Raw genomic sequence first — 13,799 nt, forward strand, 5'->3', positions numbered from 1 at the left:
GAAGGAAATCCAAAATGCAGGCAGGCAAAAATATAAGGATTGACCAATTCTCCCTGTGCAGTGGGAGAACTGTTCGGTTCTGCAAATATGTATTGTATCTAGGATATACTGCAACATATTTAACATATATAGGACTGCTTGCCATCTTGGGGCGGGGGAGGGAGGGAGGGGAAAAGACGAAGCATAAGTGATTGCAAGGGATAATGCTGTGTAAAAATTATCCTGGCATGGATTCTGTCAATACAAAGTTATTATTAAATAAAATAAAATTAAAAAAAATATATAAGGATTGAGAATTCAATGCAATGGTTCTTAGTCATCTCCCAGAGTTCTTTTGCTGGGTTTAGTTGGTTCAGTTCATTACTGCTCCATTGCAACTGATTTGGTTCATCTCATTGCTGAGGATGGCCAGGTCCATCAGAATTGATCATCATACAGTACTACTGTTGAAGTATATAATGATCTCCTGGTCCTGCTCATTTCACTCAGCATCAATTCGTGTAAGTCTCTCCAGAAGGGCAGGTGGTTTTAAGGTTATTGCCACATCCTCCCTAGGAGCTACACTATATAAGTGGGACTTGAACTCAGCTCTCTTTTGATGCAGAGACCCTGCTCTCTTTCTAAACATTATCCATTTGATAATGGCTTCATGGATTATGTTGCCTAGAAAGTACTTGTATTTTAATAGCTGCCTTTAGGGACAGTCATCAATAGTTATTTAATGAGCAATTATTATAAGCTCTTCCTTCAAGGGCTTAATGTATAGATGGGAAAACTAAGAAATACATGATAAAAAAAATAATAGAAGGCAATGAAAAATAAGGGATTAAGAACTGCCTTAGTGGTTATTCAGTTTTACCTATTCCTTTTATGGATTGAGAAACTGAGGGCCAGAGAATAGAAGTGACTTGCCAAGATCATATAGATAACAAATAAGAAAACTAGGTTCTTTGACTCTAAATAACATTTTTTTTCACTACCTAACAATGGCCCATAGAATAGCACAGACACAATGTGGTAGAGATGACCATAGGTTGGGCTGGTCAGTAAAGGGTACATAGAAGGAAAGGGGAAATGGAGAGAAAATGGAGGGCATTTCATACAGAGGAAAATAGAATACTTTGAGATGCAAAAAGAAAGACTAACAATTCAAATTCCTCAAGCATTTATTAAGTGCCAATTGTTTACAAGGTATGAAGAGTACAAGAATGAAAATTCCTGTCCTCAAGGCACTTACATTCTACCGAAAGGGAACTTCAGGCAGTAAAGACAGGCTCTTAGACTCCTATAGACAACTGTCTTAACTAAGTGCCATGGATCCTGAATACCAGCCCAATCAGGTCTCAATCATTAACTGACTTTCAAAGAGGACAAACCCAAGAAACCACTGCAGAGTTATTTTTGAAATAGCACTGGACAATATTACAATGATAATAGGGGAAGAATTAAAATAATGAAACTTATAATAAGGTGCATGACAGAGATTAATACCATAGAGGATTCCTCTAGTAAAGAGTGGAAGTAGAAGTCAGGAAAAGTCATTAGACAAATTAAGGAAAAAAAAAAATCTCTACAATGATCTTTCAGAAAGATGTCAGGAAAAGGAGACAGTCACAGGAAAAGTTTTCCAGTTCTTTGTTTTTTTTTTTTTTCCCTCAAATTCTTTCCTTCCTTCTATGAGTAGAAGGCAGCTGAAGAATTATAATTTGAAGTAAAAGGATCTGAGTTTAGAATTTGGTTCTGCTACTTATTATCTGTCCAATGTTGAGAAAGTCATTTAATTTTGATGCGGCTTAGTTTTCTTATTATCTGTGAATTTAGGAGTTTGGACCCTATGACCCCTGAAGTCCCTCTCAGTTTGAATCCTATTATGATACTTGGAAAAACAAAACAACAATAACAACAAAAACATTAATCATATAGCTCAGAGATAGTCAGGGAGCACATTGGATAGAGCACAGGGCCTGAAGCATGAAGACCAGAGTTCAAATTTGGCCTTAGGCACTTGTTTTTGCGGTGGTGTGATTTAAGACAAGTTACTGAACCTCTGCCAGATCAGTTTTCTCAACTATAAAATGGAGATTGTAAGACACCTCCCTCCTAGGTTTGTTGGGAGGCTCAAATGAGATAATACTTGTAAAGCACTTACTAGAGTGTGGATTAGTCAACCTTTCATTCCCTCTTTCCTCTCTGTCTCTTTCTTTTGCACTTATTTTTACAGGGGTGGTAGTGAGAAGAGGAACTGATTACTACCACATAAAGAATTGAAGCCTCCAAAGACACATTTCTCTATCTCTTCAGTAAGATTTCCTTCTGGAAAACTTCCTATAACTGCCAAATTGGCTTACAGAAACATTTTCTTTGGAGTATAGTATATAGCCACCAGAATTTTGTGGTCAAATGCAAGGTATTGAACACTGGGACCTGTCCAGCAGTAGCAGGCATTAGACTAGAAATCTAAAACTAATTCACATTTACATACTGCTACATAGTTTAAAAAGTTCTTTCCTCATAGGTAGCTCAAGTATTGCTCTTCCCCTTTTCACTAATAAGTATACAAAGGCCCAGAAGGGTTATATGGTGTCATCAAAATCACATGATCAGAAAGCATCAGCTCCAAGTCTTGAACATAGCAGTTCTCAGATTCCAGTGCTCTTTCTACTATACTGTACTGTCTTTCTAAATCTTCAAAAATACTTCAAAATACTTCTTGAATGAAAGGCAGAGTGATTTACAAGCATGGGACAAGAAACCAGGAAACCTGGCTTCTTTCTATTGTTTCACTTTGGGCAAGTCACTTAATTTCTCTCAGTCTTCATTTCCTTGTCTGAAAAATGAAGGGGCTGACTAGGTAGATTTCTATGGTCCTTTCAAATTTTATCACTTTTTTCTAGCCATGGTGTTATTTATGAAATTTCCAGATTCCACAGCAATATTCTGGGCAGTAAGTTGGAAAAAGCCTTTGGGGTACCTGTCCATTACTATCTCTTCAATTCTACTGTTAATTTCCCATGTGGCTGCACTCTACTGGACTTTCTTTGGCCATCTCCATTATCATCACCTCCCTTCCCCCTCCCCCCCCAAGGACCTTATCACTGAAAATGCCATCATCTTGCAGAATCCAATCAGCCTTGGTCCTCACATCTCCTCAATACCCTCTGCCCTTCTGATCTAAAGGGTGGAGCTATAAACTCCAAAACCTCCCTTTAAGGAGGGAATGCAAGCCAGCCATCTTTTCATCTCCCATCCACTCTACTAGAGCTCCTTGATCCTCTCCATTATTGCCTCCAAACTAGGTACCTTCTTTCCTCAGCCTTTTTAGTTTCCTTTTATCTGTTTTCCCCCTATTAGATTGTAAACTCTTTGAAAGCAAAGACTTTCTTTTTTTCACATTTCTATTTGTATCAATAGTTTTTAAAACAGTGCTTGGCACATAGTAGAACCTTAATAAGTGTTTTCCTTACTGGTAGCTACTAACTAGTAGCTTGCTTTCTGATACTTATTAGTTTTGTGTCACTGGGTAAATCACTTCAACTTTGTCTCTCTCAATTTTCTCAACTGTAAAATAGGGATAATAATAGCCTCTATTTTCCAGGGTTGTTGTGAGGATCAAAAGAGATAACATTTGTAAAACACCTAGCATGATAGCTGGCACATAGTAGGCAATTAATAATTTGTAATAATAATAAAAATTAAAGTGCTATTATTAGTGAAGGGAATGGGTTAAAACAGAAGATTTGTCTTTTCCCAAATTAAGTTTCTGGCACAGATAGAGAAATAAAGGCCTATGGGAAAGCAATTCATAAAGAAATTCTGAAGATATTTCAATACTGAGATACCTTTCAAGGACAAATGCAATAAAAACAAAAAAGTAAAATGCACCCAGGGCCTGTGGCTGAAACAGAATGGGAAAACTATACTCTCGGTGAAGATTTAAAGAAGACAGTTGACTTTTTCAGAATTCCTATCAGCTATATTAGCAGCTAGATGGAACAATGGATAGAGCACTGGACTTCAAACAAGAAAACATATTTTCACAAGTTCAAATCCAGCCACAGACACTTATAGGCTATGTGACTCTGGGAAAGCCACTTAACCCTGTTTTCCTCAGTTTCTCATTTGTAAAATAAGCTGTAGAAGGAAATGGCAAACTAATTCAGTATTGCTGCCAAGAAAACTCCAAAATGGGGTCACAAAGAGCTGGACATGATTGAAAACAACTTACCAACAATAAAAATTAGCTATATTGATATTTCTCCTTTGAGGATTGACTACATTTAGCTCCTATAGACTAAAGCTTTTCTTCCAAAGAATAATTTTGGTCACTGTAGACAAGGCCACCACTCTCTAAGGGCTTCAGAGCTTTGATAATCAATCAATCAACCAAAAAGTATTTATTAAACTCATTATATGCCTAATACATAAAATAAAAAATATTCTATTCGCAATAAGCTTAATGAGGGAGACAAATACATGTGATGTATATGCATGTACATGCATACATGCTTATAAATATGTGTGCAACACAGGTATATAAATGTAGGTACACACGTATAGTTAATAAGTATATAAGGAGTTGTGAACTCATATACATATAGTATCATAAACATAAAATGAATCAAACAAATATATACACATTGGTTAAATACAAAGTAATTTGAGAAGTAAGGCACTAGTAGTTGGAGATCAAGAATGATGTCATGGAGAAAATGGTGCTTGAGTTAAATCTTAAAGGAAGAGAAAGAGTCCATAAGTTGTGGTAAGAAGGGAATGCAATTGATTGCCTGTGTATAACCTATATCAAATTGTTTGCCATCTTGGGGAGAGGCAATAAGAAAGAAAGGGAGAAAAAATTTGGAACTTAAAATCTTACAAACAAATTGAAAACTATCTTTACATGTAATTAGAACAAATAAAATGCTATTTACAAAATAAAACCAAAGAACAAACAAACAAAGATACAGGGAATGTATTCCAGGTATAGGAGTACAGTGAAAAATGAACCAGATTTGAAGTTGGAGGATTTGTGTTCTAACACTGTCTCTGCAACTCAATATTTATGGGAAATTTGGAAACAAGTTGCTTCAACCTTAAAGGGTCTCAGGTTCTTTATCTAAGACTAAACGATTTCTGAGTTTCCTTCCAGATTTAAATTAGGATACTACTATCTCATGGATGCAAAATACTTTGCAAATACAGTGCAAGTAGCTATTAGAAATTATATAGAGTTAGAAGAGACCTTAGGGATCATTAAATCGAATACTCTCTTTTGTAAATGAGGAATCAGAAGTACAGAGAGGTTAAATTATTTCTCCAGGATCACATAGCTAGCAAATGTGAGCATATATATATATGCATCTAGGTCTATTGAAGTCATCAGCAACAGCTATGAGAAAACGTCACCAGATACATTCTGCATTTCTCTCACCCTCCCACCCCATCCCCACTCCATGTTATCTCAGCTGTGGGCAGAACTCTACCCACCCCAAGCATCCCCTTCCCTTTCCTACCCATATTTCCAACCCACAAGCATGCTTCTTCTAGCCTTGGATACAAATTGCCCTTTGACATTCTTGAATTGGCAGAGAAGGGAGTTTTATAGGGTCATTTGCTTCTAGTACAGGGACATGGGCTGGGTTCCAAGATGACAAATACTCTGAGTGTGGCTCTGAAAAGAAATCAGAAGCACACAATGGCCTGAATGAGCAGGGATCAACCTCTTGTTCCTTGGCTAGGATGGGCAAGGACTTGATCCAGCAAGCTGAACTGGTCTTTCAAGGCTACCAGAATAGAATTCTTTTGCTCACTAAGCTTTCTTTCCCTTTTCTATTCCTTCCTGGAAGTAGGGCAGGCAGGTGTCCAGGGAAAGGAAGCATTAATAGTGGAAAGGCTATGCAGATTTTAACCACTGTTTCAGTCAAATCTTTTAAGAAGCCTTTGAGAGATGGGTAGATTCCCATACCCAGGACAAAACAGCAGATTACTATCATGTGAGAAATCCTTTGGCAGTGATTGGGGTTCAAACACCTCAAGTCCCTCTTAAGTCACAAAATTCTCTGGGAGAAGAGAATTCGCACTTTCTCTAGAGGCTGAGCATCTGCCCCAGCTCAAGTAATTGCTTTTGAAAGAGTCCTAGATTTGGACCTGAAAGATCTGAGTCTAATTACCAGGTCTTTTCCTTATGACCTGTGTGAGACCTTAGGCAAAACCCTTCTCTCTAGGCTTCATGTCCTCATTTATCAAAGGAAAGGTTTGGACTAGATGGTTTCTAGGGTTCCTCCAAGCTTTAAACCTATAAAACTTTGATCTCTGCTCACATTGCCCTTGTCACTGGTCTAAAACCTAAATGGAGGTGTAATGACATTCCTTCTTGTAAAAAATGGATGTAGAGGGAGTAAGTCAGACTCATGAAACTTATTATACTCAACCAGTCAACAGTATTTCTTTGGTCCAAAAATGTACACAGTGCCAGTGCTGGGTATTTTTTGGGTGATATAGAGAGGCCTGGGAAAGTGTGATAACATAAGTCAACTAACTAAGGTAGAATGCAAACAAAAACCAACAGAATTCTAATGAAATAAAACCAGGAAGACCAAAGGTCTCTGTCAAACCTGAGCAACAGCTGCTCTTCTAGCCACCTTATAGCTTGCATTAAGTTTGATTCCAAGGATCACATTGACTTCTGGCTTATCAAAAAGAATGAGAGTGTCACACATATCCTTCCTTGAAAGAATAGAAAGATGCTACTTTGGAGTTGCTATAGAGACCAAGACTCTCTAGATTCTCCTAAATAGCAGCATTAGGAAGAACCAGGACACCTCAGTTCCAATCTTCAACTTGTGACCTTTGTCACTGGAGAAGGCCAATTTCTGATTCCTGCACACTCATTTTATTCTTGAACCTGGCTCTGAGCTGCAGGTCAAAAGCTCAACTAACTTACTTCTCTCTGGCCCTCAATTTTTAATCTGTAAAATAAAGGGGATCTCATTTAGATCCATGATGATCTCTAAATTCCCTTCCAGCTTTCACATCCTGAGATCACTCTTGTCTCTGCTTTCAAGGAGTTAATCACTGCCCTGAGTTCAGCAGTTATAATCTAGGTCATCCATCAGCAGATTCAAAGAATTTAAGTCTAAAAACTTAAACCCAACAAAAAGAATTGCAGGAAACTGTAGGAGGCCAGACTCTGAACTCTTCAGATTTATCTTCTTCTTGAACTTCGATCCTGGCTCTACTTCAGAGTGATCCAATCTTTCTGCTGACAAGACAGCTTCATGCCCAGGCTCTTCAAAGTACTCTCCAATGGTTTGGAATTGTTTCATTACCGAGTCTATTTCCTACCCCCTCGATAATTTTACATTTATTGAGTATATATTATATAAAAATCAGGGGACAAGAGTAAACAAATAAAAAAAGCAGCCTATCTTGCCCCCAAAATCAAACTATACAATCCCAGTCCTTAACAAGCTTAGTAAAGAGGAGTTGGTGGTACAATACAACATGTTCATGAGTAAATATAAATTACATACAAAATAATGATAAGAAGGAGAAGATACTGATGGGGGGGAGGGTCATCCAGAAAGGTCTCACATAAATTGTGGTATTGGAGTTGTGCTTTGAGGGAATTAGGGATGAAAGATTTGAGGTCAGGAGGGAATGCAAGAAAGACCACTTGAACAACTTCATACTCAGGCAATGGAATGCTATGATAATACAGGTCCTCTATATGACTTGCCTCTATAGATCCTGAAAAGATTTGGGCAGTGCTTTGAGAAGTTCCGGAGTTCTCATTCCTTTTCCCTTTCATGAAAAAAGTACTGAGTAGGAAGATTTCTGCAGGGAAGAAGGGCCTAGAAAATCAGGATAAGGAAAGATGGAGGTGTTGCTTTTACTTTTTATCTCTGGGAAAGACCCAAAGGTACCCACTGGCTTCAAGAGAAAATGAGGGAGAATTCTAAGAGCAGAGTACTTCAGGACTATCACTTGCACTTAAGAGAGAAAGCATTTTCTCAAGTTCCCTAGACAAATCTTCTTTCTTCTAGGATTCACTCCCTCACAAGTTTTTTTCCTGCCTTATCTTGGGAAGGCAGCTCTAGGAATCTTTTCTTTTTCCCTTCTTTCTTTCCTTCCTGACCCCTCCCCCCCAATTGTAGCTCCTGTCAAGAAAATGCTTGCTTTTATCTGGGTACTGTTTCTGTTCTGCTGCAGGGCCTCTGCTGTCATGCCCACCAATATCACATTTTCTAGTCAACCCCCAGCAAAAGCAATGGTTTCAAATGGCAGAGGCCTTGGCCAAAACTGGGAGAACTCTCTCGACAAATTAGACATTTCAGCTCTACTCCTGAAAGCCTCAAGGATTAAGGCAGCACTTCTCTGTTGGGAAAAGCACCTCTGCTGGGTTCTGCTTTTCTAGGATGTGGCCTCACAATTTTTATTGGGGTTAATTCTTCTGGTGGGCTACCAAATCCCAAATCTATCACCGGTCAGTCTCAGGAATCAAACTGAGATTAAATTTTAAGGAACATTATTCTTCTCCCCACAGAGGTTAGAATGATCTGTCCCTCACTTTTAGGGGGAAGTTAGTATGACAATTTTTAAAGGGGAAATCTCTAGGAGAGGGGCAAGGAGAGAGAGAAAAAAACCCTTGCCTCATCTCTAATGTGGGACTTTAATTCCATTTCTAAGGTAGAATGTCAATCAAGAGTCTCCATCTTTGAAAAAGAACACTGATTTCCATTCTTGGGTCAAAAAATAATGTCTTGATTTTTTCCATCTGTGGATGGGGATCTCAAAAATTCTCTCCAAATGGAGAACACCCTGAATTTGCATCTAAGGTTGAACACTCAAATCTCCCATTTGTATCTCTAATACTGTCAGAAAGGTTGCCAGTTTCTGAGAGATGTTCTTCTGTGGTGACCCTGATCTTCTTTCTGTTTATCCTTTCTAGGAATATGTGTCTGACCTGAGATGGGTCATCACCACGAGTGTGTGTGTGTGTATGTGTGTGTGATGTGTGTGTGTGGTGGGGATGACGACAATGACCTGACCTCCCCGAGGGAGCATCTTATTTCTCCTCCCTGGAGAATCACCAATCTGAGGTCTTGGAAGGTTATTTTCATTTTTTTTCCTCGGGGGTGAGGGTGGATTTTTTCCCTTTTCTTTGTCGGGGACACAAATCTTGAATCTCTGGGGTTCGCGACACAGGCAAAAATCTAGTCTTGGAGGCGGAGGTGAAAAGAGGGGGGACACAAGTCTCCTATCAGGGTGGATCCTGATCTTCTCCCGTATCACTAACCCCGCTCTCCACCCAGCTACCTTCGGGGCCTGCTCCGCGGTCCTTCGGACCCCCTCACTCACCACGCGCTCAGGCGGTTTTCAGTGTCCTCTGGGCGGCTCAGAAAGGTTCAGAGCGCTCCGGTCTTCGGACCAGGCATTCAGTGCTGCTCTCCCACCAGTCTGTCCCAGTTGCTTCGTTCCCCGGCTCTGCCGCGCCGCTTGGGCCAATCACCACCGTGCCTCCAAAACACGCTCCGGCCACAGCCAATGGGCTGGGCCAGCACGGGCCACCGCCCCCCGGGGGGAGGGGCGAGAAGGAGGAGGATGCTGGGGGGAGCTAGACCTGGGGCAAGGTCCAGCCTTAGGGTCCGGGGCAAGTGTTCGTTCGGGAGGCCCAAGGAGCAACCGAGCTGGGGATTGATTTCGGGAACTGAGAACTGGAGGAGGGATTAGGATGCAAGTTTCCCCCAGCCCTACTAGCTCAGGCTCTAACCAGCCTGCCTTCTCCCCTATCCTGGATGATTCCAGGCAGTTTTTCTTTCGATTGTCCCTCCTCTCCCATATGTCACTCCAATCTGTCGCCCCTCCCTATCTCCCACCATCTCCCACCCTAATCAGACCCTAGTTGTCGTTTTTCCCATCCCTACATCTATGGTTTTCGAAGTATAGGTCTGCAGCTAGTCTATCACTCCTCCCGCCCCCACCCCGTACATAGAACTTTAGAAGCCTAGTAGTCTAATCCCTTCTAGATGTTAATTGGATTGCCTAAAGTCAATAAGGTTTGAATCCTAATCCTTTCATTCCAAATCCATCAAATTTTCGAGGGTACCTTTCTACCTCCCCCAACTAGTTGTACCCTTCTCCTCTCTCCTTAGAATATAACTAGTCTTCATATAGCAATCTAATCTGTTGATTTTTTGGTTCTTCACCTCTATTTGTATGTAGGTCACCTAAGTGTGGTGCATTTTCCCCTTCCCCAACATCCTTAGGTCAGATTCTCATTCATTCTCTCCCCCTCCTTCAATCACACAGTCAGACTGCAGCCTAATTTAGCTTCATTGCTACCTTCTTCTCAGACTCCATCTCATCTTTGCTTTCTTTGTATTGCCTAAGGAACTAGGGCACTTAGATTGGAATGGCAGGGGCACTGGATGATAGATTTAGTGAGGAAAGGAACCTTAATGGCATTCAAATCAACAGTTAATGGATCAGGGAAATAGGCTTTGGCTTGTCCAGTATCACACTGCTATTAAGTGTTTAGGGTCACTCAATAGTCATCCTCCCTTGATCATCTTATCAGCTCTTATGAATTCCATGACTATCTCTTTATAAATGACTTTTAGATTTAGACCCATTCTCTCTTTCTCTCCAGTCCCCCATCACTACTAAGGCAGGAATTGAAGCTAAATTTTCTTGATTTGAAGTTCAGTGTTCTAGCTATTAAGTCAGAAGGAGGTGGAGGTGAAGCTCCTCAGGGGTTCAAAGTTGCTGACTTTAGCCTTGGTTCTAAATAAAGGTCCCTTTCCCTCATTCCTACTTTTTCTCCAACTATGGTAGCATTTTGGAATTTGTCCCTATCTTTGCTATAGAGTGGAACGGTAAGTAAATTTTCCTCTTATCGTAGGAAGCTTTACAAAGGAATCAGAAACACAAAAAAGATAGAACAGAGAGGCATCAGAAATTCTAGTCTAATATTAGGAGAGATTCTGAGTTGCTGGGGATGGGACATTACACCTATTCCTTCTCCCTAAGAGGCTCCTTTGTTGCGGACACCTGCATGCATTTCAAATCAGGTTCAGTCCTGAGAGACCCTCTACTCTAATTAGATGGGTTAGGCTTTCTTTTCTCACACTTTTCAATCCTTTACATCTTTATTTTTCTGCCTGCAGTGAGGGGAATTATTTAAAGTTTAGATGTGAGCTAATTTCTAGGGTCCCTTCAGGAGTGGGAAATAGAAAGCTATGTACTTCATGGTATAAATCAGCTATTAGAGATATAGTTCTTACACACAAAAGAAATGCTCATTGATACAAAGGATGTGATAAGACTCACATTTTCTTATAGTAACAGATGTCTGTTAGCCTCTGTTTGACTGACAGCCCTAGCTTCTTCTCTTTATTCAATTGATATTGACCCTCACTTTCCTGTCACAGATTCCTGGTTGAGAGGAACAAAAAGTCCCAACTTCTCATAGTTTGATCCTTTTTGACCTGGTGGGTAGCTGAGACCACATGAGTCACCATATTTGACTAGATTATTTCCAGATGGAGGTTTGGAGTGGCTACTTCCAGAGAAGATAAGTACCAGTGTAATATTGCTTATTCTAATGTGTTTGGCAAAATAAACTCCTTTGGGAAATGTTCAATGACCTGTGTCCCAATATCTAACTGATTAACATTTCTCATCTGACTACAAATGAGACTAACTTTTCTACTATGTCCTAGGAAGCTAATTGGGAAGATATCATCATTCTGCAAGATCCCATTAACCTTGGATCACTAATTTCTTTCTCTCTAATTAGAGGGTAGATTCATTAACCCTAAATCCTCCATTTAAGGAGGGAGCTTAGCTAAGAATATCTTATGTCTTTTCTTTGTAATTAGTCTTGTTCTTTGTGATTTTTAGAATATTCATTTTTGTTGCTGTTTTGTGTATGTATGTGTATATATGTGCAAGGGGTGTTCTTTCCATTCACATTACTGTAGTAACTGTATATTGTTGTCTTAACTCTGTTTCCTTCACTCTGCACAAGTTTACACAAGTCTCTCCATCTTCTTTGTGTGAAGTAATATTCTGTTATGTTCTTGTACCATAATTTGATTAGCCATTATTCAATGTTGAGCATCCTCTGTACCTCTAGTTCTTTGTTATCACAAAAAAAAATTGTTATAAATATTTTGGTGCATATGGAGACTTTCTTATATTCCCCATTTGGGGATATAAACCCATTAATGGAATCTGGGTTAAAGGATATGGATATCTTAGTAATTTTATTTATTCTAAATTGCTTTTCAAAAAGGTTGTACTGAATCTTAGCTCTACTAACCATACACTGTTCATATCCTCCCACTTCCAACATTGAATATTCTGCTATCTTGTCATCTTTACCAATTTGCCAGATGTGAAGGGTTGTTTTGATTTGAATTTTTCTTATTATTTGTGATTTGGAGTAATCTTTCATATGACTTCATAGGTAGTGGTTAAAGAACTGCTTGTTCATATCCTTTGACTACTTATTTTTTGACCTTGCTTTCAATCTTTCAAGTCAAAGCCACCTATGCTTTCTTATACAGTACAATACTTTTTTCATAATCTCAAATTACTGTCCTGTATCTACTGTCCCTTTCACGGGCAAACTCTTAAGAAGAGATGACCTAATTCTTTGCAATCTATCTTGGAATTATACCACTCTGTTGAAACTACTTTCTTTAGGGTTATTAACAATATCTTAAAGGTCCTCTTGGGCCCTTCTCTCCTTATTAGTGATTGCCCTTCCTGTACTGTTTTTTCAGAAAAGCCCCAGCCATGTATCATTTTACTCCTCACAATCTATCACCTCCATAGTCTTGTCAGTTGTCCCATATACTTGGACAGCTGTCTCATCTGGATATCAGTTGCTTCTGGATCCATCTATTTATATTTATATTTCCTCTTTCCCCATCTCTTGGAACCAAAAATCAGAATCAAATCAACTATGCAATTATTCATGGATATGAAGTATATTTACTTTTTTGTAGCCCCAATCACTATTCCTGTAAATGCTCTTCGCTGGCTACCATTCTCTTTGGTGTGTTGTCTTCCCTATGTAAGATTCTTGGGGGCAAAGATGGTCTGATATGTTTTTATTTGTGTTCCTAGATCTTAGCACAGTGTCAGGAAAATAGTAAGCTCTCAAGATATTTTCCCTTCTTCCCTCCTTCTATCTCTCTCTCTCTCTTTTTCTGTTTATTTGGAAAAAATACAAAATTCTTTCATGGAATTTACATTCTTCCATTATTTGGCTCCCATGTACCTTTTCAGTTAGTTCATATTTTCCACATTCTCCATTCTAGTCAAATTGTCCTGCCTAAACATGACTGTCCTTATTCTATTTCCAAACTCTATACAAACAATATCTATTTCTGGATAGTATCCTTTTCATTTCTGTCTTGTAGAATGCTTTCAAAGCCCAGTTCAGCTGCTATTTCTTAAAGAAGACATTTCTTCATCCCCTAACAAATTATTATCACTATCTCCCTCTTGAAATAACTTTGTATATGCATTTTATAGGATTATTTAAATATACATTTTATTCTCCTGGATAAAATATAAATTTCTTAAAAGCAAGAATTACTTTGTTTTTATTTTTATTTCTTTTTGTATTGCTACACTCAACACAATGCCTTGCATACAGGAGGTACTTTGTAATAATTATGTATTGAATTTGTTTGATGAATCCTTCTCCAAGTCCTCCACAAAGGGTCAGACCAATATGTTGGGGGGGGTCTCCTCTATATAGTATGAAATTGCATGTTTACCAATGG

At 39.1% G+C, this 13,799-nt stretch overlaps 1 protein-coding gene across 1 annotated transcript in view; it reads right to left on the reverse strand.

The window, feature by feature from the left end:
• Nucleotides 1-9,469, reverse strand: part of ABAT (4-aminobutyrate aminotransferase) — a 124,913-nt gene extending 115,444 nt beyond the window's left edge. Inside the window, exon 1 of the mRNA XM_051963610.1 lies at nucleotides 9,358-9,469. The gene's annotated coding sequence lies outside the window, so the exon portion shown is untranslated. The remainder of the gene's footprint in view (nucleotides 1-9,357) is intronic.
• Nucleotides 9,470-13,799: the final 4,330 nt, after the last annotated feature.

The sequence above is a fragment of the Antechinus flavipes genome, chromosome 1 (assembly GCF_016432865.1).
Source record: "Antechinus flavipes isolate AdamAnt ecotype Samford, QLD, Australia chromosome 1, AdamAnt_v2, whole genome shotgun sequence".
In the NCBI taxonomy this organism is placed as follows: Eukaryota; Metazoa; Chordata; class Mammalia; order Dasyuromorphia; family Dasyuridae; genus Antechinus; species Antechinus flavipes.